Genomic DNA, 23,514 nt, shown 5'->3' with positions numbered 1-23,514 from the left:
AAGCACCATACCTCATTTTTTTTTTTTTTTTTTTACAAATTCCGGTTACGTTTACTACTATGGGTACTGAATGTGAACTGGGAATATTTGTAACTCACAGTCGTGTCATAATTATCAGATGTCCATTCTTATCCACGAATCAGTTATATTTGCACATAGAAACACATGCATTAAGTATTAAGAATTTGTCATAATATCAATAATAAGACGGAGTAACTAAAAAATCTTACGTTCTCGGATCCTTAACAATACCTCGATACTCTTGCTTCAGGTAATATTGAATTTGAAGTGTAAATACTTAAGTAATAGTTCCTGTCCTATTTCTTAGGTCTCCAATCTTAGTCAGAAATCACACATACATACATATAGAACCACAAGCATCATACGAGTCTATCCAGACCAAGCACTCTTTTTCTTTATGACTTCAGAGTCGCTACTTTAACTTTAAAACTCTAGTTGCTTGCTAATTCGTTATTCTCGTTATCTTGTTGATAAAACCAAGAAAACCTGAATTATACTTGTACGGATGAGTAATATTCATGGATTTTTCCTTGATAATGTAGGCGGTCAATCTATCATATATATATATATATATATGGTATATATATCTATATATATATATATATATGTGTGTGTGTGTGTGTGTGTGTTTATGTATATGTGTGTGTGTGTGTTTTGTGATTCCAAGTGTTAATACTTCACACATGCGAAATCTAACATTAATGATACACATGCATCTTTATACTTCAGCCAGTTATCGAAGAAATAAATCATTTGCAGGTAAAAAAGAAAAGTCTTCTTCGTCTCTTACCTTTTTGTCGGAGAGGAGGGCAAACATCCGCTGATGGCACATCACTTCTCTGTCCTATCTCCCGTTTCCAACCAACGTCAGTGCCTAAGTATTTTAGTATATTTGCTCTGCTCCCAGCCTTAATGGAACCCGCACTTTCTGGGCAACTTCCTGCAAATTAGGGCTCGGTTATTTTATTTTTTTTCAACTTATGAGTTTTTCCGGAAATTCTGTCACGAATAATATTTTATTTCATACTGACTTAAGCAGAATTTTAAATTATTTTACAATACCTGGTAAGAAATAGCGTCTTGTTTATCTACAGAAACAAATAAACAGTAATCTTTCTCTTAGCAGATGATATAAAATAACTTCAGTACTAATTCACGGTAATGTTAAATTTACTATCATTAAAAAACAGAAAATACTTCAATGGCAATTCAGAAACAACTGTTATCTTCGAATCTTTCTCTTTCCGGTACACTAAAATTCTTGTTTACAAATTGATTAGTTTTACCTCCTTGTCTTCCTAAGACTTTGAAGTATATCTTATAAATTACTGCATTTCCAGCGTCTTTGAAGACACATGAAAACAGTAGGGGACTCGTTCCAGTCAACTATGCTTGTCCTTGCACTGAGCGGATAAGAATATAGCGATCGATCTGAAACGATATATCATTATATCAGCGCAAGTGTAAGAAAATAGATAAATAAATAAATAACATATGCATCACAAACAAACAAGAACAAAGTTCAGCAAAATTCTATTAAACTTTCCGGTGCACTAAAAAATCATCCGGTAATGAAAATGTCAAGTAAAGCATCGATAATAGGCCGAGATATAAGAAACAATGGCAAAGTGAACAAAATTAACGGATGTACGAAATAATATCAAATTTATCAACTAATAACGTGCATGAAAAAGGAAGGGTTCCAATGGCTGTAGAGCAGCTAATTCCAGAAAAAAAATTAACAACTAATTAAACAATCTAATTAGCTTTCAATTCCTGAAAGGGAATTAATTAGCTATTTTACAGAATAGAATTGGTAATTCTGTTTGTTTTGCAACCATAGGGTCCCTGGTGTCTTGACCTAAATACAATAGCCTTTGGAACTAACGCAATTTCAAGACATAATTCCAAGTGAGGGTTGTAATTTAGGATATAGGTATATTATAATAATCATCCGAACTCAGAACAGCAAAAATTATCCAGGAAAGTAATAAAAACGCTTTGGGCATCAAAGTCAGTTGCAGCGTCCTATTCTCCTTAGCCATCTTGACAATAATAGTCGTATTTTTCCCCTGCCTGAAACTGATTATTGATGAAAATACAGCCAGTATTATAGAGTTGGCAGAGCTGCATCGTCCCTAGGTTTGAGTCCCATTTACGTTCAACAATATTTCTGTTTCAAAAATGCGCGATACAGAGGCATATCCGCTTTTCTTACTGAACTTTATCCATTCTATTTTGCATAAAAAAGGAAAGAAATAAAGACAAAGATAACTATTCACAATGCTGCAAATTACAATAACAGTACAATGTAGTGCTTCCATAGCTGAAACTAAGCCCCGCCCCCCTCCCCCGCCCCCCAAAATAAACAGGAGTAAGTAAAACTGAAAAACCTAATTAAGACAATTCTTGGTACATTGTCTACCTTTAGAGTCTTCTTAATGAAACAGAAATGAAACGAACTTTTTTCATTCGAATTTACATTCAAGGGCCTTGCGTTTGTTGGTATGATAATTATATATACGAAACGAATTTCATTAGCATTGCTGAAATTCAATAGCAGTCGTCAGTGATCAAATAAATGGGTGAGCATTCAAGTTCCAGTAATTGTTTCCCATGCCAATATTTTGTACATTTTACAAAGTTATTAATTCATACTTTGGTGCGTACGATCCAGTCAAAACTTTAAACAATAAAACATGGCTAATCAAAACCGAGGCAACCTGCAGTAATGAATAAGCTGATACTGCCAAAAAAAAAGTAATAATATGGGTAGCAATAAACAAATGAAATCATTCGAAAATGACAAAAAGATACACTTTTAATTATTCAGACTAACAAGTGGAAATAAAGTAATGAGAATTATATATATATATAATATATATATATATATATATATAGTATATATTATATCTATATGTTATATATATATTATAGATAGATAGATAGATAGATAGATAGATAGATAGATAGATAGATATGATAGATAGATAATGAACAAGAATCCTAAAAAATCCTTTGGAGATCCAAGGAGAATGAATTAGGAACTTTTTCCTTTCTTCTTCGGAGCCATAAATAGTATGGAAGTGGAAGGCGGGGGTCGGGAAATTCGACATTGAAATTCCAATAATATATTTTGTAAAAGAGGAAAAATATCTCTGCGGTAATCGTAGCAGGAACATTAAGAACTGAAAAATTACTGCTTTTATAATAGTGCTTTTTGTATATAATTGTGTATATATGGTACCACACACACACACACACACACACACACACATATATATATATATATATATATATATATATATATATATATATTATATATATATCGATATATAATCCACATCATCAAAGGGTACTATAGTAGGCAGGAGAAGGGCGCAGGAACAATATACAGCATCCATTTGATACATTTATTGTCAACGCGTTTCTTGACCCATGGTCACATCATCAGGACATCTTTATAAAAGGAATCCGAACACATAATTTAAAAGAACATATACAAGCATAAGAAAACTTAAAGGAAATGGAAACTAAGTTAAACTTAAATACTGAATCACACTTAATACATTTACACATTAAAAACCAAGAAAGCTTAAATGATGATCCTTAAAAAAACTAAACTCAATAAAAGAAAAAAAAAAATAAGGTAAACGAGCTTACAATGAAGCGCAAGGCGCACCTCTCAAAATGACAGAGACAACGCTAAAAGAATACACAATAACAGAAAAAGAAGGCGGACAATATAAACAACAGCTATGTTTATGCTATGAACAAGGGAACAGCCGATGATTGGCAATTAACGTAGTACAATTCTCTTTCTTAGCAGACTTTCCAAGAAGCAGCTTCTCCAGGTTCCTTGACTTGGCCATTATTTTAAAGTTGTCATATTTGATCGATGTCTTGCAACTTCTAGCGTGCGATCTTATATTGGAAAGTTCGGGATTAGACAATCTGCAGCCCGTACGATAACTCACGCCCATGTGAGAATCGGCCCTGACCTTGAGGAGACGCCGAGTCGAACCATGTAGTTCCGGGAATTACGTTGGTTCGACTCGGCGTCTCCTCAAGATCAGGGCCGATTCTCACATGGGCGTGAGTTTATCGTACGGGCTGCAGATTGTCTAATCCCGAACTTTCCAATATAAGATCGCACGCTAGAAGTTGCAAGACATCGATCAAATATGACAACTTTAAAATAATTGGCCAAGTCCAAGGAACCTGGAGAACTGCTTCTCTTGGAAAGTCTGCTAATAAAGAGAAATTGTACCTACGTTAAATTGCCAATCATCGGCTGTTGCCCTTGTTCATAGCATAACTAGCTTGTTTGTTTATTTTGTCCGCCTTCTTTTTCTGTTCTTGTGTATTCTTTTAGTTGCGTTTGTCTCTGTCATTTTGAGAGGTGCGCCTTGCTCTTCATTTTAAGTTCGTTTTTACCTTTATTTTTTCTTTTATTGAGTTTAGTTTTTAAGGATCATTTTAATGCTTTCTTGGTTTTTAATGTGTAAATGTATTTAAGTGTAATTCCAGTATTTTAAGTTTTAACTTAGTTTCCATTTTAAAGTTTTTTCTTATGCTTTGTATATGTTTCTTTTAATCATGTGCTCGGATTCCTTTTTATATGATGTTTCCTGATGATGTGACCATGGGTCAAGAAACGCGTTGACAATAAATGTATCAAATGGATGTGTATATGTTCCTGCGCCCTTTCTCCTGCCTATATATATATATTATATATATATATATATATATATATATATATATATATATATATATATATATATATATATATATAATGTAAATATATATATATATATATATATATATACTATTTATATATATATATATATATATATATATATATATATATATATATATATAAATATATATATATATATATATTATATAAATTTAAAGATCTTTCGTGCCCTTATATGTCCTCCGGGTGTGTGTATAGCAATAATTGTCCTAAATGTAAATTAGGAACTTATATTGGATCCACCAGGAGGCTTCTGAAGATACGCATAGATTCACATCGTGGAGTAAGCTATAGACAGGCAGCAAAATTGCAACCCAGAGTTTTTCTAATATTACAAATCGTTCTAAAATATGCAAAACCCCATTGAAAATAGGACTTTTACAGTTGTAGGACGAGCTTCCAACAGCCCCGATTTGACAATTTTAGAATCGTCAATTATCAAACTATTCGTCCCCTTGTCGAACAGTCCAAACCTCTGCTGGCACACTGTGCCTCTCTTAGTTTTATCTTTTATCTCCTGTCTTGACATGGCAACTGAATAGGTTGGTCCAGTTTTGCTTAACTTTTGAATATTTCTTCTTAATTTTGTGGGTTTTTTATTATTTTTTTTACATTAATTTTAATTTTTTTGTTTTTTTTTTCCTGTTTATTTTACGTTTTGTGTTTTTTAAAGGTTCCCTTTAAATTGTTCTTTTTCAATATTTCAAGTTTGTAATCATTGTGCAACTTTTATTTTTAGATTTTAAATTCTTAGCTTTATTGTAATTTATTTTATGTAATGTAGACATAACGAAACGTCGGGAATAAATTGACCCCTTTTAGCAAGTTCTTCATGTCTTATTACTCCTCATTGATGTATATCCATCCGGCTGTGGCCACCGCTGTAGCTAATTCCTTGATGAGAGGAAATCCGGACTTTTTACTGCTTATACGCAATTGATGTGTAATCGCAATTTCAGCCTTGAAAATGTATCAAGCTGATACGAAACGTCGGCGCTAAATAAATGGATAAAAGAAAGAACGCGCGCGCGTGTGTGTGTGTGTGTGTGTGTGTGTGTAACAGATCAGCACTTTTGCAATGAGGAGATTATAATCTGCATGGCTAATGTAACAACTTGAATTAATCACAAAGTTTGCTGTAAAAAATATGAAACACAACAGACAAGATTTTTAGGATGTAAATCTCTCCAGAAAACAGTATGAACCATTAAGTATTACTGAGCCAAGGTTCTTGTAAAATCATCACCTGTTGATGAATTATTCACAAGTGAAGATCTGAGACGAGTATTGTCATATGTAAAAGAATTTAATTATTAGGATATTTAGCTTTCCTTCATTTTACTGAGATAAAAACAACAATAATTTTGTTAATTCTTTATAAGTATTTGTAATAAACTCTGTTTACGTGCAATGAAATGGACAATGTAGGAACGATACCGATGGTAGAAAAAAACGTATTACTTATTTCCCAAAACAATGAAAGAGTTTTCTTTCATATGTATAAAACAACAATGAAATCCCTACCCTGTCGATAAAACACGGGAAGCGTGTGGCAAAATAAACTGAAAAAATGGCCACTAAATTGAATGAGCTTTGAGTTGACACAGCGCACCTGCGACGCAATATCCATTAACCTTTGACGAATATTTGCAGTCATCGAGCACCACTTAACCTCCCCCGCTACCGCTCCATTTCCCCCTTCCATCCATGTCACCCATCCCCAGTCCTATTATAATATCCCCTCAGCATCCCATCAACCATCCCATTCATTATCCCTTTACCCCGAACGTAGAACCCATTCTGACCGTAGTAAGAATCTAAATAGTAAAGGAAAACGTTCAGTTGTTTAAAGCCTCCAGATAGCAAATGAAGGAGGAAACACTCAAACGTTTTAAAGCTGGACTGGTCAGTGATGCCGGATTTTTACATTTGATCGAACTTAATTGGAAAGGAAGGATTTCTTTCGCTGGCCGTTTTCCCTTTCCACTTTAAGGCTACTGAAATCGGGTAGGAATTATACTCGGTACCATGTAAAGATATCAGTATGGTTTTCAGAACAAGTTAGCGGCTTATGCATATGTATTGATATAATATAATCTATATCTATATAATATTATGAATATTCTATTAGAGAGCCATTATATATAGATACTATATGAGTATCATATATATATCTATATGCTATATAATAATATAATATTATATATATACTAAGATATAGATATCATAATCCTTGTATCTTATACTAGTATCAAGTAAGTAAATTTTTTTTTTTTTTTTTTTTTTTATTATATAAGTATATATATATATCTATATAATGTACATAAGATAAATAAATTATCTAATTAAGTAATCTATGTATTCTATATTTAATGTTATAGATATAATATATTCTATTATAATACTTATATATTATATATAATATATATATAATATATTATATTCTTAATATTATATATATATAGTGTGGGTGTGGTGTTGTGGTGATTGTGTTGTTATATGTACTATTTATATATATATATATTATATTATCTATATAGAATATATACTTATAATATAAATATATACATATATATAATCCCAAACCCCATCAACTAAAGTAAAAAAAAACAAACTGGAAACACGTGGTGAATAGGTAGGGACGTATACTCCGTAGACCCACATGTGAGTGTTAATTGATCAAGAAGGAAGTAATCCAACGTTCAATTCTACTTACGGAAAAGTTGGTTTTTTCGGTAAGAGTATAATATATAGGGGTGTCCCCTCGGCTTTAAAACGCTTTCAATACTGACATTTTGTCCGTGAATTTTTGGAATAGGTATGTTCGAACTCCTACAATGGTCAAGTTAGGTTTTGAAATAAACCCAAAACTCAACCATGTTACTTCATTCTACTTATATTGAGAAAAACTAATTGTAAAAACTAATGATTACGGTTTTCCAGCATTTCAACAGGCTTAAGCTAACAGCAGCAAACAAGCCTATTATATCAGCCTCCACATTCGACCTAAAGCGGTTGAAATGAAATGGATTTTGTGTTCGTGTGAAAATGAATATTCCTGACAACATTAACATTTCTGGAAATATTTCAATGCGCTCTCTTTGTCTCCTGTATGGAGATAAGCATTTTAATCCAACATTTTCGGAACATGGATTTCTCATTTGCTGCTAAAAATGCCCAATTAAAATTGTTTACAAATTTAAGGAATGTAAGTTTGCCCACAAAATTAAATGGTCCAAAAAATGTTCTTTAGTGAGGTTCTCTCACCTTACTCGTCTCTCTCTCTTCGAGTACTCGTCCATCTCCTCTCTCTCATGATCTCTCTAGCTCTGTCCCCTCCTACTTTCCTCTCCGCCATTGAATTTTATTTAAGGTAAAATTGAAATTTTGAAAAACCTCGGTAAACATAAAACAATTTTTATTTTAGTTAAGATTTATAAAAGTGTCAATGCGCATCTTTGTGAAACAGTTAAAACAAAGAGCGATATCAGAACCACATAAAAAGAATATTTTTCCAAGCTATCATGACAAACAAAAGTAAGCATTAGATTATGAATATCTTTAAATCTCAATTTTGTATTTTAACATAATGCAGTAAAATGCCAAAATGACAATGGCCGGACCACTTCCCCATAATCTCAAATGACAGGCATGAGAAAAACGCTAATTAACTACGTAATCAATTTCCTCCAATATTTCACCAGCGGCAACTCATTTTATTGACAGTAGCCTGGTAATTTTAGTTATTTTAGCACGGGTCAAAAAACATTATCAAATAACTAAAATAATTCAATTATTCTTACTTACATTATTTTCATTAATTCAAATTAGATTTTCGTTTTTCCAATTTTTCTTTTTAATTCAAATTGACAAACAAATTTTCGATTAACTGAAGAAATTGCTTGAGAGGAGAGAGGAGACAGAGGACAGACAGAAGACAGACAGAGTAGAGAGACGAGATGAGGAGAGAGGAGATGAAGTAGAGAGAGAGAGAGAGAGAGAGAGAGAGAGAGAGAAAATAACATGTTACTTTTAAAAAATCGTTGTATCTAATTAGCCTGATTATCATTGTCTTTGATGCCTGTGAAAATTGCAATCATCAGAGTAAAACAAAAAACAAAAAAACATTCGCCATCATAGGACACAAAAGTTTGGGGTTGGGATGAGTAGGGTCCCGTAAGGAAAGGCACAAAAGCAAAAGATCACCTGAAAGAAAAATCTCTATTGTTAAATTGCAATTCGTTTATGCATTGTCCTTGGAAAACAAAAGTGTATTAGCTTATGAGATACAAGTATCTATTGAGCAAAGTAAGAAAATAAAATCTATATACTGAGAAAATGAAAAACAGGACGTTTGGCTTTCATAATCTTCATTTCATAGGGGTTCTGTTTGACAAACAAATTATACAATATATATATACTCTATATATATATATATATATATATATATATATATTATATATATGTATGTATAATTTGTATGTCAAACAGAACCCCTATAAAAAGATTATAAAAGCCAAACGTCCTGTTTTTCATTTTCTCAGTATATAGATTTTATTTTCTTACTCTGCTCAATAGAAACTTTTATCTCATAAGCTAATACACTTTTTTTTTCCAAGAACAATGCATAAATGAATTGCAATTTAACGATAGAGATTTTTCCTTTCATATGATCTGTTGCTTGTATGCCGCTCCTTACAGTTCCTCGCTGGACGAGTGGTTTTCGCGCTCGGCTGCCAATCCGGTGGTCCGAAGTTCGGTTCCGGGTCTACCAACGCGGAATCAGAGGAATTTATTTCTATTGATAGAAATTCATTTCTTGATACAGTGTGGTTCAGATCCCACAATAAGATGTAGGTCCTGTTACTAGGTTACCAATTGGTTACTAGCCACGTAAAAATATCTAATCCTTTGGGCCAGCCCTAGGAGAGCTGTTAATCAGCTCAGTGGTCTGGTAAAACTAAGATATACTTAACTTAACTCATGCCTCTCCTTACGGGACCCTACTCATCCCATCCCCAAACTTTTGTGTCCTATGAAGGTTTTTTTTTTTTTTTTTTTACTCTGATGATTGCAATTTTCACTGGCGTCAAAGACAATGATAATCAGGCTAATTAGATACAGCGATTTTTTAGGAGTAATGTTATTCTCTCTCTCTCTCTCTCTCTCTCTCTCTCTCTCTCTCTCTCTCTATAGGTGTTTGTTCACTTTATCTGCATGTGCTGAAAGGAAATCCCTGTTTTATTTCGGTCTGTAGAATTCGGTCAGGAAATAATGAAATGAGACGAGTAGAGTAGATTTATACAATTTAAGCTAAAATTTATCTTGCTATCCTAACCTATTTAAAGATTTGTTTGTTTCCCCCTGTCTCTCATACTCTTTCTTTCTCTCCTTATATATATATATATATATATATATATATATATATATATATATATATATATATGTGTGTGTGTGTGTGTGTGTGTGTGTATGTATATAAAATATATATATATATATATATATATATATATATATATATATATATATATATATATATATACGTACATATGTATGTATATATATACGGAGAGAAAGAGTATGAGAGACAGGGGGGAAACAAACAAATTCTTTATATAGGTTTAGGATAGCTATATAACTTTTAGATTAAATTATATAAATCTACTCTACTCGTCTCATTACATTATTTCCCGACCGAATTCAATTCTACAGACCGAAATAAATTGTTGAGGGACACAACGCGTTATTGGTAATCTCTATTTCTTATTAAAAAGGATTGCTGCATCAGCTCCATTAATTTTGTATAGAGTCTTTTCTATTTTCCTTATCAAGGATTTCGCAGTGTTGCTAAAACTGGCAAGCAACGACGCAAAGGGGATCGTCAAATCTGGTAGAGTCATATTGAATTATCTTTATTGCTGCAGTAATAATTATAATTCAATATGACTACCGGATTGGACGATCCCCTTTGTCTCGTTGCTTGCCTGTTTTAGCAACACTGAGAAATCCTTGATAAGGAAAATAGAGAAGACTCTATACAAAATTAATGGAGCTGATGCAGCAATCCTTTTTATAAGACTTGTTTAAAAGAGGGTCAACTCGCAAGATACAGTCTCTACTTCCATATAAAAGCCCATTAATATCTTATATATTTTTTCTAAATTAAGTGTCTTTCTTTATATTATAAAGAAGCAAAAACGGTAAACATCAGTCGACAATAGCAAAGGCATCAAATGATCGTACTTAAAATGTTAGTGATCAGGAAAAGAGTCGTTTCAAGTTGAATAGAATATTGAAATGATGAAAACTCTGTAAACATAAAAAATGATTGACGAGGGAATATTTCACAAGAAAAAAAGAATTTTTATTTCCTTTGCTGTATATACCTAATTCATTCTTATTTTCCATCTGAATACTCTCTATGAAACAAACCCATGTATTACTTCAACCAACAACATTGTATTGATGCAAGTTACCCTGACAGAAAATACTTCCAATTCCGATCTGCAAAGAATTGAATCCGATACGGACAGCGATGAAATACAGTATCTGTCGATTGCACTCTCAAGTATGCTTTCCTTACGTAGTGTTCAGCATTTTACTCCATATTGTTGTTGATATATGAATTCGTTTTGTCTTGAGGAAGTTTACCCATTCAAGGTAGCTTTATTTTTACTGTGATATACTAACACAAAACATGTATCAAAAGTATAAGTATTGTTACAAATATATTATCTTTTAAATAAGAATTTGTTCATGGTCACTATATATATATATATATATATATATATATATATATATATATATATATATATATATATATATATATATATATATATCTGTGTGTGTGTGTGTGTATAAATATATGCGTTTGTGCGTATGTGAGTGTAGTAAATGAATAAGAATAGGAAGGTTGTCTCCTCGAATTCATGCTATGCAGGAAAATATCTTTTTAAGGGACTTTAAAATATACTTAGCCAGTGTTTCAACTTATACCTGTTTTTGAAAGCTTTGCCTTGGAAAACCGAATATCACGTTAAAGCCTGGATAAATGGGGCAAAGTAGCAAACACGAATATCTCGCAAGGGGAGGAATACCGAACGCATTCAAAGATCGTAACTTTAAGAGTACTATCTCTCTCTCTCTCTCTCTCTCTCTCTCTCTCTCTCTCTCCGTCTTATGCATTGGTCGACAACTACAACGTGGGAGAGTACATAATGTTAGATTAATTTGTAAACTTTTATCGCTTTAAGATGGGATAATATCGTGTACAAGATGGACGCATAAAAAAGTGACAAAAAGAAAAAATTGGTAAAAAAAAAAATTGTATCGCAGTATCCTGAGGTTGTCTCATCATTATTTCAAAGATACAGGTTGGAAAGAAGCCTATATAGCTTTGGAAGGGAGGAGCAGAAGCTTTATAAAGTTCTATACAGATAGAGGGGAAGAGACATAAAAACGTTGAGACTTGGAATCCAGAGAGGCAGAGTGCATGCAAGGATAAGGGTGACTGGTGCTGTTTGTATCTGGGTGTACTCACTGTTGTTGTCTTTAATGCTGGTTCGAAGCGATGTGAAATATTGCTTATACACTATTTAATCATCTAAATTCAAAAGTCTTAGAAGGTAAATTATACCATAATCTATAAGTATATTATAATATTCAGAATACTTATATATATATATATATATATATATATATATATATATATATATATATATATATATATATATATGTGTGTGTGTGTGTGTGTGTGTGTGTGTATATATATATATATATATATATATCTATATATATCTATATATATATGTATGTATATATATATATATATATATATATACTATATATATACTACTTAGAAGAAAATATTATATCTGCACTCGATTAAATTATTCCAAGTAGTGCTCCTCGGATTTATATTATACAGAGCACATGAGTAAACATGGGTTACTTGGAAGTAATGTATTTTTTTCCCATTAAAAGAATTCCCATCAACGTATGTTTACCGCTTCATTTATGAAAAATATCTAACAAAGGAAAGTTACTGGATGAATACAGTATTAGAGAAAAACCAGTCACTGGATCAAAAAAACTTTATGCAAATTAAATGTAGCTAATGAAGCAATGATGTTAAACTCCACTTATTTAAAAGAGGGTCTCCTGATTACATAGATATGTACTCGTCATAATTTTTAGAGGCAATAGGTATACAGGCAGGTATTATTTTTATGCTGCTTAAGTATATAAAGATATAGTTTTAAAAACTTAAAATACACATCATTTAAAAAGTGCATCTGCTTATAAGGGAGGAGTAGTAACTTTCGTTAAAAAAACGACGTTAGGGGTAAGTAAATAAGAAATAGTGAAAAAGAATCGATAAACCCTTGACTTCATGCATGGCCCTTCAGAGAAGAATGCTTGAGACTGCACAATAGTTCATCAACTCTGGAAAAAAAAAAAATTTAAGATTTTCGCTGTTAAGAAATGGAAGAAACATTGAAAAAATTAGACGCTTTCCTGAATAGCGCTTAATGGAGTCGCTATGATATTTTAAGTAATGCATCCAAGGGGTAAAAATAGTCTTTTGAGAGAAGTATATAATTTTTACTTTGCACTGAAACACTGCGAAAAGCCGCATTCTTCAGAAGTGAATAAGACAGCCGAACGGACAAAGAGAGAGAGAGAGAGAGAGAGAGAGAGAGAGAGAGAGAGAGAGAGAGAGAGAGAGAGATTTCAAGTCATGGCTAGATTTTATTTCAGTTGTGCAAAATGCGGAGAAAAAGTGGTGTATAAAAGTGAAATTATCCATAATAAGTTTGGTTTGAGTTTTTTATTTGTAGGTAAAGTTGACTACCGTTAATGTTTTATTATTAACTGTGCATAACCTTTAACAAGTGACAATATTTCTTTCTTAAAACAATTGTAGTAGATATTAATTGTAAAATAGTGTTAATCATACACACAACAAAATGCATTTAATTTTGAAAATAAGAACAGCGAGTAAACAGCTTTGTGTTTTCAGAAAATAAAAACAACTGCTAAGAAACCCGTTTATGAGTCAAGATAAACTCACAAATCCTGGCGGTGACCTTTCGGGATCCACTAACAGGAGAAGAGAATCGACGAAAATAGCATAAAGAGCTCTTAGCAATTTCCAGTTTCATTTCCTAACTCTGGTAAATGGGAGAGCAGCAGTGATAAGAGAGCGAAAGATGACTTCATGCAATTTCTCCTTTCCCCTTTGGAAATCCTCTTCAGTAATCCGCATGAACGAAATGGAAGCGTTAAAAACGAGAGAAAAAATATTAGATGATACTCTGATGTTTGGCGAAATAATGTTCTTAATCGCATGTAGCTATTGTTTAACAATTGGGAGTTTAAGATTTGAATAAACATGGCTAGTTGTTCCTTCGTTTGGCAGCTGATACAAATAAGAGACAAATCTGAAGAGTTTAGTTTTGCAATACAAAATAGGTACTTCCAGCTACATGATGAAATAGAAGCAAGTAAAGAAGAAATGAATAGTAACTTATCAAAATTTATATTGGAATCAGCACAAAGATAGGTGGGAAAGTTCCTAAAGTTCCTAAGAAAACTATCAGAAAACACCAAAAACTTATTAAGTAACGATTGGAAATGAGGGTAAAATCCAAGAGATGAAATAGAACTACCAGAATTATCCAAAACAATAAACAAACTAAAAACCCAAGATATTCGTAAACACAATCAGACCAAAATTGAGGAAACACTAAAGAAGGGAAGAAGCATCAAGTTAATGAAAAGAAGACTTGGAACAGGGCGCCAATAGATATTTGCTTTATAGGATGAAAATGGAAATATTATCAACAAAAGAGATGGAGTGATAAAAATAGCTGAGGACTTCCATACAATGCTATACAATAGTGACATAGGAAATAACTTTGATAGAAATAATGAAAAACCTGAGCCAGTACCAAAAGTAACAGTAGGGGAAGTAAAGCAAGCATTAAAAGGCATGAAAAGAAACAAAGCTGCAGGAGAAGATGGCCTAACAATTGATTTAATAATAGATGGAGGAGATTTCATAATAGTAAAACTCGCTGAGTTTTACACAAAATGTTTTTGTAAGAATACTCTTTACCTAAAGCTTGGAAAAACTTTACCATTATATTAATTCACAAAAAGGGAGACACAAAAGACATGAAAAATTACCTCCCAATAAGTTTACTCTCAGTAATACATAAAATATTTAAAAAGATCATATTAGGCCGAATAAAAAGACAGCTAGACTTTAATCAACCAAGAGAGCAGGCAGGTTTTAGAAGCGGGTATTTTACAACTGACCATATCCATGTAATTAACCAGCTAAATGAAAAATCAACAGGATATGACAAAACCACTATGTATGGCATTTATAAACTATGAAAAAGCTTTTGATTTGCTCAATACGTCAGCAGTAATGAAAGCCCTTCAAAAGCAAGGAGCAGATGAATCTTATGTTAGAATACTTGAAGATATCTATACAGTTAGCACAACAACCCTAAAACTACATCAAGATAGTGAGAAATTTCCGATTGAGAAAGGAGTTAGACAGGGAGACCCCATCTCTCCTAAATTATTCACAGCGTGCCGAGAAGTTTTTAGATTTGGACTGTAGGAATTAACATTAATGGGGAATGCCTTAACCAACGTAAGATTTGCAGATGACATAGTTCTATTCAGTGAACCACGGGAGGAATTACAAAAGATGGTAGAAGACGTGAAAAGAGAAAGCAGAAATGTAGGACTGAAAATAAATATTAGTAAAACTAAGATAATGTTCAATGAAAATGGAGAGACAGCAAATAAGGGTTATGGACAAACATCTATAGATTGTTAATGAATATACGTATTTAGGAAAGACAGTAAGTAGTGTTTCCCCGTGACAAGACCGAAATTAAAAGAAGGATAAGCATGGGATGGAGAGCTTTTGGTAAACAAAATGAGATTATGAAAAGTAAAACGCCACTTTCTCTAAAAAGAAAAGTATTTAATCAAATGGTCCTACCAGTATTAACTTATGCATCAGAAACACTGGGAGCCTTACTAAAGCCCTGGAACATAAGCTAGTTACAACTCAAAGAGCTATGGAAATCATAATGATGGGAATAACACCGAGAGACAGAAAAAGAGCAACATAGATACGAGAGCAAACTAAAGTAGAAGATATTCTAACAACAAGTAAGAAAAAGAAATGGACGAGGGCAGGACATATAATGTGAATGTCAGATAATAAATGGACAAAAAGAATAACAGAATGGGTCCTTAGTGACTGCAAAGGAAGCAGGGTAAGGAAGAGAAGACGGTGGAATGACGTGCTAAGAAAATTTGCGGGTATAGACTGGCATAGAAAGACCATAAACAGACTGGATTGGAAGGACATGGCTGATGCCTTTGTCCTGCAGTGGACTAGCAACAGCTGATGATGATGATGACAAATAGACGGACAGTCTATATATAAGTTTATGGCTATATAAACGTTATGGGTATTAGAGTAAGAAGGGTCAATTTACATCAGGAATTCAGATAAGTTTTTTTTTTTTTCTTTTTTGCAGCGATGCGCATAACTTTTCAATTACTTATTTTCTGCCATTTTCAATAAATTTCTTCTCAGTGAACTTGCATTCAGTTGTCGAACCAATGACCATTCTTTTACTTTCCCTCTTTATGTACAGTGACGCTCAAATTTAATGCGACATTAGTCCTTTAGTATCGTCCAGATTCTCAGACTCAACGTGACATTGCCACGTAGTGTTAAACTTTTTTTTTTCTAATGTTATACATAGCGAAAACTACGAATTCACAGCTAGCACTATTTCCATCCTGGTTATATAAATATGATGACTTTGATGCATTGATATAATTCGTAATCTGTGTGATTTGAACTGATCTTTTTTCTACGCTGCTTAGTTCAAAGTACTGTGTGATAAGGTTAGCGGTGCCAGCAATGACAGCGCACTTAGCATGCTCCTCGGGCTGGTCAACATAACTACTTCTGCAGCATTATAACAGTAGACCTAATGAGCTCAATAGTAATAAAAACATTTTAAAAATAGGAATAGGAATTACAGCTACTTCCTTTGACTGTTGAGGTTTTAGGCTGAGTTTAAGCTGCCTGTATATTGCAAAATTATTTATAGGCCTAAAAAATTATCGTTTTTTAACTGGCTTAAAAAAATTTTTTTTCTTAAAAGTTCTTCTGCTCGCTTGTATAATTTATTCTTTCATAAGGTAACTTGAAGTGCAAGACTGAGTAGATAACCTCATTTACAACAAGTTTCCGTTGAATGTTTACGTTTTAGGCTTTATTTAAGGTGCCTGTATGTTGCAAAATTATTTTTAGGCCTAATAAATTATCTAAGCCTTCTGAGATGTCATCTGTTACTACTAACGAATTTATTTGTAGAGATTACCTGTTATTTGAGGGATAAAAGATGATGATGATGATTTTGATTATATGGAGAACATGACTATTAACCGAAATATCTATTAGTATTAATAACAAGACGTATGGAACACATGTTTTTCAACTGTCTTAAAATATTATTTTCTTAAAAGCTTTGCTCGCTTTTGGAGTATATCTTATTCTTTCATAAGGTAACTTGAATTGCAGGAATGTGTTGATAACCTCATTTGCTTTCTCGCCATAAATTGTTAATATAGAGACGTGAATGCTAAGTGTAGTTAAGAAATCTAAGACAATTAGGTCCAGGAATAAAATCTTGGCACTGATAAAAGAATATTTGCTAGTAAGCCATCATTTTAGGAGTGGTTAAGAAATATATCATAAATAATTTCATTTGTATGAAAATCCAAATATCCCCTAACAAATAAAAAAATACATGTTTTCAAGACAATTTCATTGTCACTACTCATTGTAGACCTACGTATTACACCAGGTGGTTGTTGTTGCACCGTCACTCTGTGTCACACACGCTCCACTCACACGTTGATATTAGTGGGCGCATTCTACTTTTGTATTTAGATATTTACATTTTTTCAGCGTTGAGGCGTAAATACAATCAAATAGGACCATTTAAAATTGTATGGTTGCTTTGGAAGTAATATTTCTGCTATGACAAATTTTTTCGTTTTTTTATTCAATTGTTGTATAAAAAACGAAAAAATTTGATGACGACTTCTCTTTGGTCAAATGCATTAGCGATAAGTGAACGAAAGTTTTGAAAATGTTTCGTATGTGTTTTTCCTGAAATTTGGCTGTACGTGACATTTTCTTGCAGTTTTGAAATATATGACAGATTTCACTCTTATGGAACATATTATGGCCTTATTGCATGTAATAATCGTGTTTTCGCATTAAAACAATAGATATATCTGGAGCATGTTAGGCTGCCAGTTAGTGAATTTTGAACGAAATCCTATGCAGTCATGTAGCATCAGTTCTGAGCATAGTTGTACTTAAACTGTCAAGTACCATTTGTTCTTCTAAGATGCTTTTTACTCCATACTCTCTTCTTAATCTAATTACATTCACGTTACCATCACGAGCTGCCTTCTATTAGTACTTCCCCCTTCATCATGTAATGCCCAAGTAAACTACTCAAGTCTTTATTCCTTTTATCTTATATTTAACTATTATATAACCAAATTCTTCACCCAATGTAGTTATATCGCTGTTGCTAATTTATCCTATCGTTCTCTGGACTGACAACGAAAAACATTTGACACTACCAAACTAACACTTCCTAATTACAAGTACTCAAAGGACCATAATAATAGTTGAATATTTGTTCTACTATAATCAAGATACTGATGTTTTTCCAATTATCTAAAATCGTACACCTCATTGTAATGGAAAAGGAAGAAAAGTAAAATATTTTACTACACCATTAAATATAAGGAAACGTTAATTCGTCTTTTTGGTTTCAGCTGAATTTTTGAAGCGAGGCTTAAACTGGAAAAGACGGATTGTGGAACGAGAGACTCAGGGAACCATAGAAATAGTCCGAGAGCCCACAACGATTTATTTGACTTTTTAGCGCCAAAAGGGTTGAAGGTTGATTTTGATAGGAAATGTCATCTAGTTTATGGAGCTGAACGTCTTACAATGGGGGTTGCGGCGTTATCTCCCAATAGGCTCCAGACTGAGTGGGGCCCCTAAACCCACTGATGTTGTAACTCTGTAAAAAACGTATTTCATACGGGATGCTCAACTGGCCATTACTTGTATAATTTTCATCTGATCAACGCATATACGATATCAATTTATTCAGGACAGTATTCTCATTAAATTTAAATTCAACTCAAGTAGATATTGTCCATAATTTTTCTGTATAGAGGAAATATATCAATGAAACCAAAATTCACTGAAAGATTTACTGATAATACTTACTAAAACTACTTAATAATCAAGAAAAACTTAAACTATAGTAAAACATAATTGCATCACTGCAGCAATGAATATGAAATTATTGGAGTTGGATACAAAATCTTATTCTTTTCTTATTTTTGGATTGCATAATCATGTTAATATCATGGAACAAGACCAAAATGCGTACTCATTTGTCTGTATTTTATCATAAACGAACCTACAAATTATACAAAATATATTCTACTTGAATAAATTTTTTTCTCAAATTCTTTTATACACTTTGTCAAATAATGTACTATTTATATGGGCAATATCACAATTATGATCATCATCATTTGCATAAATTTTCAATCAAAATAGCCTTATTTTGAAGATATACATCCCAATCATCAACAAACTATTTATAATTTTCACTAAATAATAAAGATAAGATAGTTTCGAAAACCTGATTTAAATTATATTCATTTACCTTAACTACGCCAAGTCATCATGATACCCATCTGATTCACAAAGCATTGTATGTAGTTCTAAATCCTAATCTTCCTCATCTTGCTGGGAGGGATTCATTTCTAACAAAAATTATATTTTGAGGAACCTGTTCACAGCTAAACCAGTTCATCTGCTATTTGTACCCTTTCAATTGCCAGCCATGACATTCTGGTGGTGAGACACAGGAATCTGCAGGGTGTGCACGGCACCAAATAAATGCAATAGTTGCAATGTAATGCTTTGTTTATCAGAACAGGGAGGTAGCGCGCTTGGGTTCATTTCTTTTATTTGTTCGAGCGGTTTATCTTGATTTTTTGGTGCATACTGCTGCTGAAAAATGGCATATCTGAGATTGTTAACATTATCATCTATATGACAATGTTTATTTGCTTTGGCCGATTCTATCTACAAATGGCTTTCTCTCTTTCAATTAGATATCTCTTAGATGCATCGGGAAGCCCACACATATTTCCAGCAAAACACTGTAATCGGTAAGGTTTGCTTTTGGATGAAAGTGGAATAGGTTGCTGAAAGTTAAATTTGACAGATATTAAATGATCAAATTTAGAAGCTCAATATCTTCGTTATTTTCGGTTATAAACAATGATACTAATGTTTATGTTATGCAATAAAATGAAAAGCTAAATGACTTAACATAACTTTCCATATTCCAAGCAGTTATATCCTCTCCTAGCTACAGCCTTCAGTATCCTCCACTTCCGGACCCATCCCTGATGTGCTCATGACAACATTACAGGAACTTATCAAAGATCCGACAACTGATTTGATATAAAATCTAGAGGCTACTGATTCTTATCAAAACTTTATGAAGAGCTACCAAGGATAAAGAAAAGCAACGATGAATGGTGAACATGGAGCAGCGGCCAAGTTTTGGATGAATTATATATATTTGGTAGAAATGTTTCTTAGATTCAACAGATCAATGAGAACAAATGATTTAGATATGTTCACATACATCCTTGGACAGATTTGTCCTGTATTTTTCGTAACCAATCGACCAAACTATGCAAGATGGATGACTAAATACCTCCTCAACTTAGTGAGTGAAGAACCAGAAAAACATTTTCAAGAACATCAGTTGATATGACCTTAGAACAAACTGTCAATGCAAATGTAACTTCAAGATCTACTGGTATTTCTGCTTTCAACCAGTCATATACAGCAAAATGGATGATCCCCCTTTCCATATGAAGTACTGTCACTGGAGCCATCACGTGTTAGTAATGATAATGTAGGTCTAAAAAGATTAACTCGTGCTTTCAAGAGAACAATGAAACCTTTTGACCTAGGGAATGACAATAATCGCTACTACTTAACTACTGGTATCAAGGTCAGTGAAGACATACATAAGACCTCGGATTTTTGGAAAAAGGGAGAGGAATGGCACCTAAAACGTCTTGACGAGTATTTCAGAGATAGTGAGAGGTTTGAGAAGCAATACCTATAAGGAAGATTAAAAATTATGCCTGTTCAGCAGTAGCCAGCAAGCTACAGATAAGGGAGATGACAGTTGTCGAGCTAAAGAATACCAGAGATTTATTTGGAAGGCTCCTGTATTTGAGCTCTCCAGCAAATATTGATCTAGGTTTTTTTTTTTTTTTTTTTTTTTTTTTTTTGTCATCGAGGATGCCATGCTCTCCTTTACACTATACATGATCTACCAAATATGTATGGGAAGTTGGCTGAAGAAATCTTGCACAAGTTATGCTCCCTTGCTTCAAAAGTTCACTTCGTGACATAGTATACAAACCCTATCATTAAAAGAAGAGGAAAGAAACAAACGGTGTGACACTGAAATTGCTACTAAATAGCTAGATAGATCTGGGTAAAAATGGATTGGGGTGGGAGTGGGGGGGGGGGGGGGGGGTGGGGGGGGGGGGAAAAGGGATTGGGAGGAATGGATTGGGGAAGGTTAAAAAAAGGTAAAAAAGGTTCAGAGGAAAAATGGAATAGGGGGGAAAAAGGGGGAAAAATGGAGAGGGTGAAAAAATGGATCTGGGTAAAAATGGATCAGAGAAAAAGAGATCGGGAGTAAAAATGGATCATGGGAAAAATGGATCAGAGTAAAAATGGATGGGAGGAAAATAGATCGGGGAAAAATAATTCAGGGTAAAAAGGAATCGGGGGAAAACAGGACAGGGTGGAAAAGTGGGTCAGGGGTAAAATGGATCAAGGGAAAAACGGATCAGGGTAAAAAAAGGATCTGGGGAAAAATGGATGGGAAAAAATGGATAGGGGAAAAATAGATCATGGAAAATAGGGATCCTGGGAGGGAAAAATGGATAGTCTTAAAAATGGTAGTTGATGGAAAAAGAATCGGGGGTAAATGGATCGGGGAAAATGGATTGCGGTAAAAATGGATAGGGTTAGAAATGGATCAGAGGAAAAATGGAACAAGGCAAAAATGGATCACAGGGCAAATGGATTCGGGGGAAATTGGATTGGGGGAAGAATAGATTGAGGTAAAATAGGATAGGGGTTAAAAATGGAGAGGTTGTAAAAATGGATAAGGGTAAAAATGGATAAGGGTAAAAATGGATAGGGGTAAAATGGGCAGGGGGTAAAAATGGATAGGGGTAAAATGGGCAGGGGGTAAAAATGGATAGGGGTAAAAAATGTGGGCAGGGGGTAAAAAATTGATAGGGGGTAAAATGGGCCAGGGGGTAAAATGGATAGGGGTAAAATGGGCAGGGGGTAAAAATGGATAGGGGTAAAAGGGGCAAGGGGTAAAAATGGATAGGGGTAAAATGGGCAGGGGGTAAAAATGGATAGGGGTAAAATGGGCAGGGGGAAAAATAAAAATGGATAGGGGTAAAATGGACAGGGTGTAAAAATGGATAGGGATAAAAATGGATAGGGGTAAAAATGGATAGGGGTAAAAATGGATAGGGTAAAAATAAAAATGGACCAGGGGGTAAAATGGGACAGGGGGTAAAATGGACAGGGGGTAAAAATGGATAGGGGTTGGGTTAAAAATGGAAAAATAGGGGGTAAAAATTCAAAGGGGTAAAAAAAATGGACAGGGGTAAAATGGACGGGGGAAATGGACAGGGGAAAATGGATAGGGGTAAAAATGGACGGGGGGAAATGGACAGGGGGAAAATGGATAGGGGTAAAAATGGACAGGGGGTGAAATGTACGGGAATGAAAATGGACAGGGTGAAAATGGACAGGGGGGAAAATGGATAGGGGTAAAAATATACAGGGTTTTTTACCCTGTATATATATGGAGATGGGTAAATTATGGACAGGGGGAAAAATGGATGGGGGGAAAAAGGATAGGGATAAAAATATACAGGGTAAAAATGGAGAAGGGTAAATTATGGGCAGGGGAGAAAATGGACATGAGGAAAAATAAAAGCTCCCTTAATCATCCGAGAATTATCTTTTTAACTCTCTTCCTCTCTCACCACGACATTCCCTCACTAAACGTCCCTCATACGAGTCACCCATTCTCATTAAGCGAGCGCTAAACTTCCCTGGCCTTTGTGGATCAAGTGAAAACGTGTTCCTTACTTGGAAGCCTTTTCAGACGTTAAGAAGGAGAGAGAAACCGGATCAACTCATTTGCTCATCTCTCCCTGATCCTTGAGATTCTGAGTCATGGCCTCCTCCTTGACGGATTCAGTAATAAAGATCAGAGAGAGAGAGAGAGAGAGAGAGAGAGAGAGAGAGAGAGAGAGAGAGAGAGATTAGACTAAAGCTTTTCTTGTACGATCTCGCTATGATATAGCTATTATCTCTGTTCACATTATTTTTTTCCTCCACTACAAGAATTCCAGTGATTGTCTTAATATGAAAGATAGAAAAGAAAATTTGGCAAAAACATTTACAGTTAGCGAGGAAAAATACTATAATAGCAATGCGATGTATG

At 33.7% G+C, this 23,514-nt stretch overlaps 1 long non-coding RNA gene across 1 annotated transcript in view; it reads right to left on the bottom strand.

The window, feature by feature from the left end:
• Positions 1–817: 817 nt before the first annotated feature.
• The window catches only part of LOC135216393 (uncharacterized), a 35,349-nt gene continuing 12,652 nt past the window's right edge, over positions 818–23,514 (bottom strand). The window contains exons 2-3 of the long non-coding RNA XR_010314872.1: positions 1,308–1,452; positions 818–961 (exon numbers count right to left, since the gene is read on the bottom strand). This is a non-coding gene — a long non-coding RNA (uncharacterized LOC135216393). The remainder of the gene's footprint in view (positions 962–1,307; positions 1,453–23,514) is intronic.

Source organism: Macrobrachium nipponense, chromosome 6 (assembly GCF_015104395.2).
Source record: "Macrobrachium nipponense isolate FS-2020 chromosome 6, ASM1510439v2, whole genome shotgun sequence".
NCBI classification, from domain to species: domain Eukaryota; kingdom Metazoa; phylum Arthropoda; class Malacostraca; order Decapoda; family Palaemonidae; genus Macrobrachium; species Macrobrachium nipponense.
This window is presented reverse-complemented; position numbering and strand designations above follow the sequence as displayed.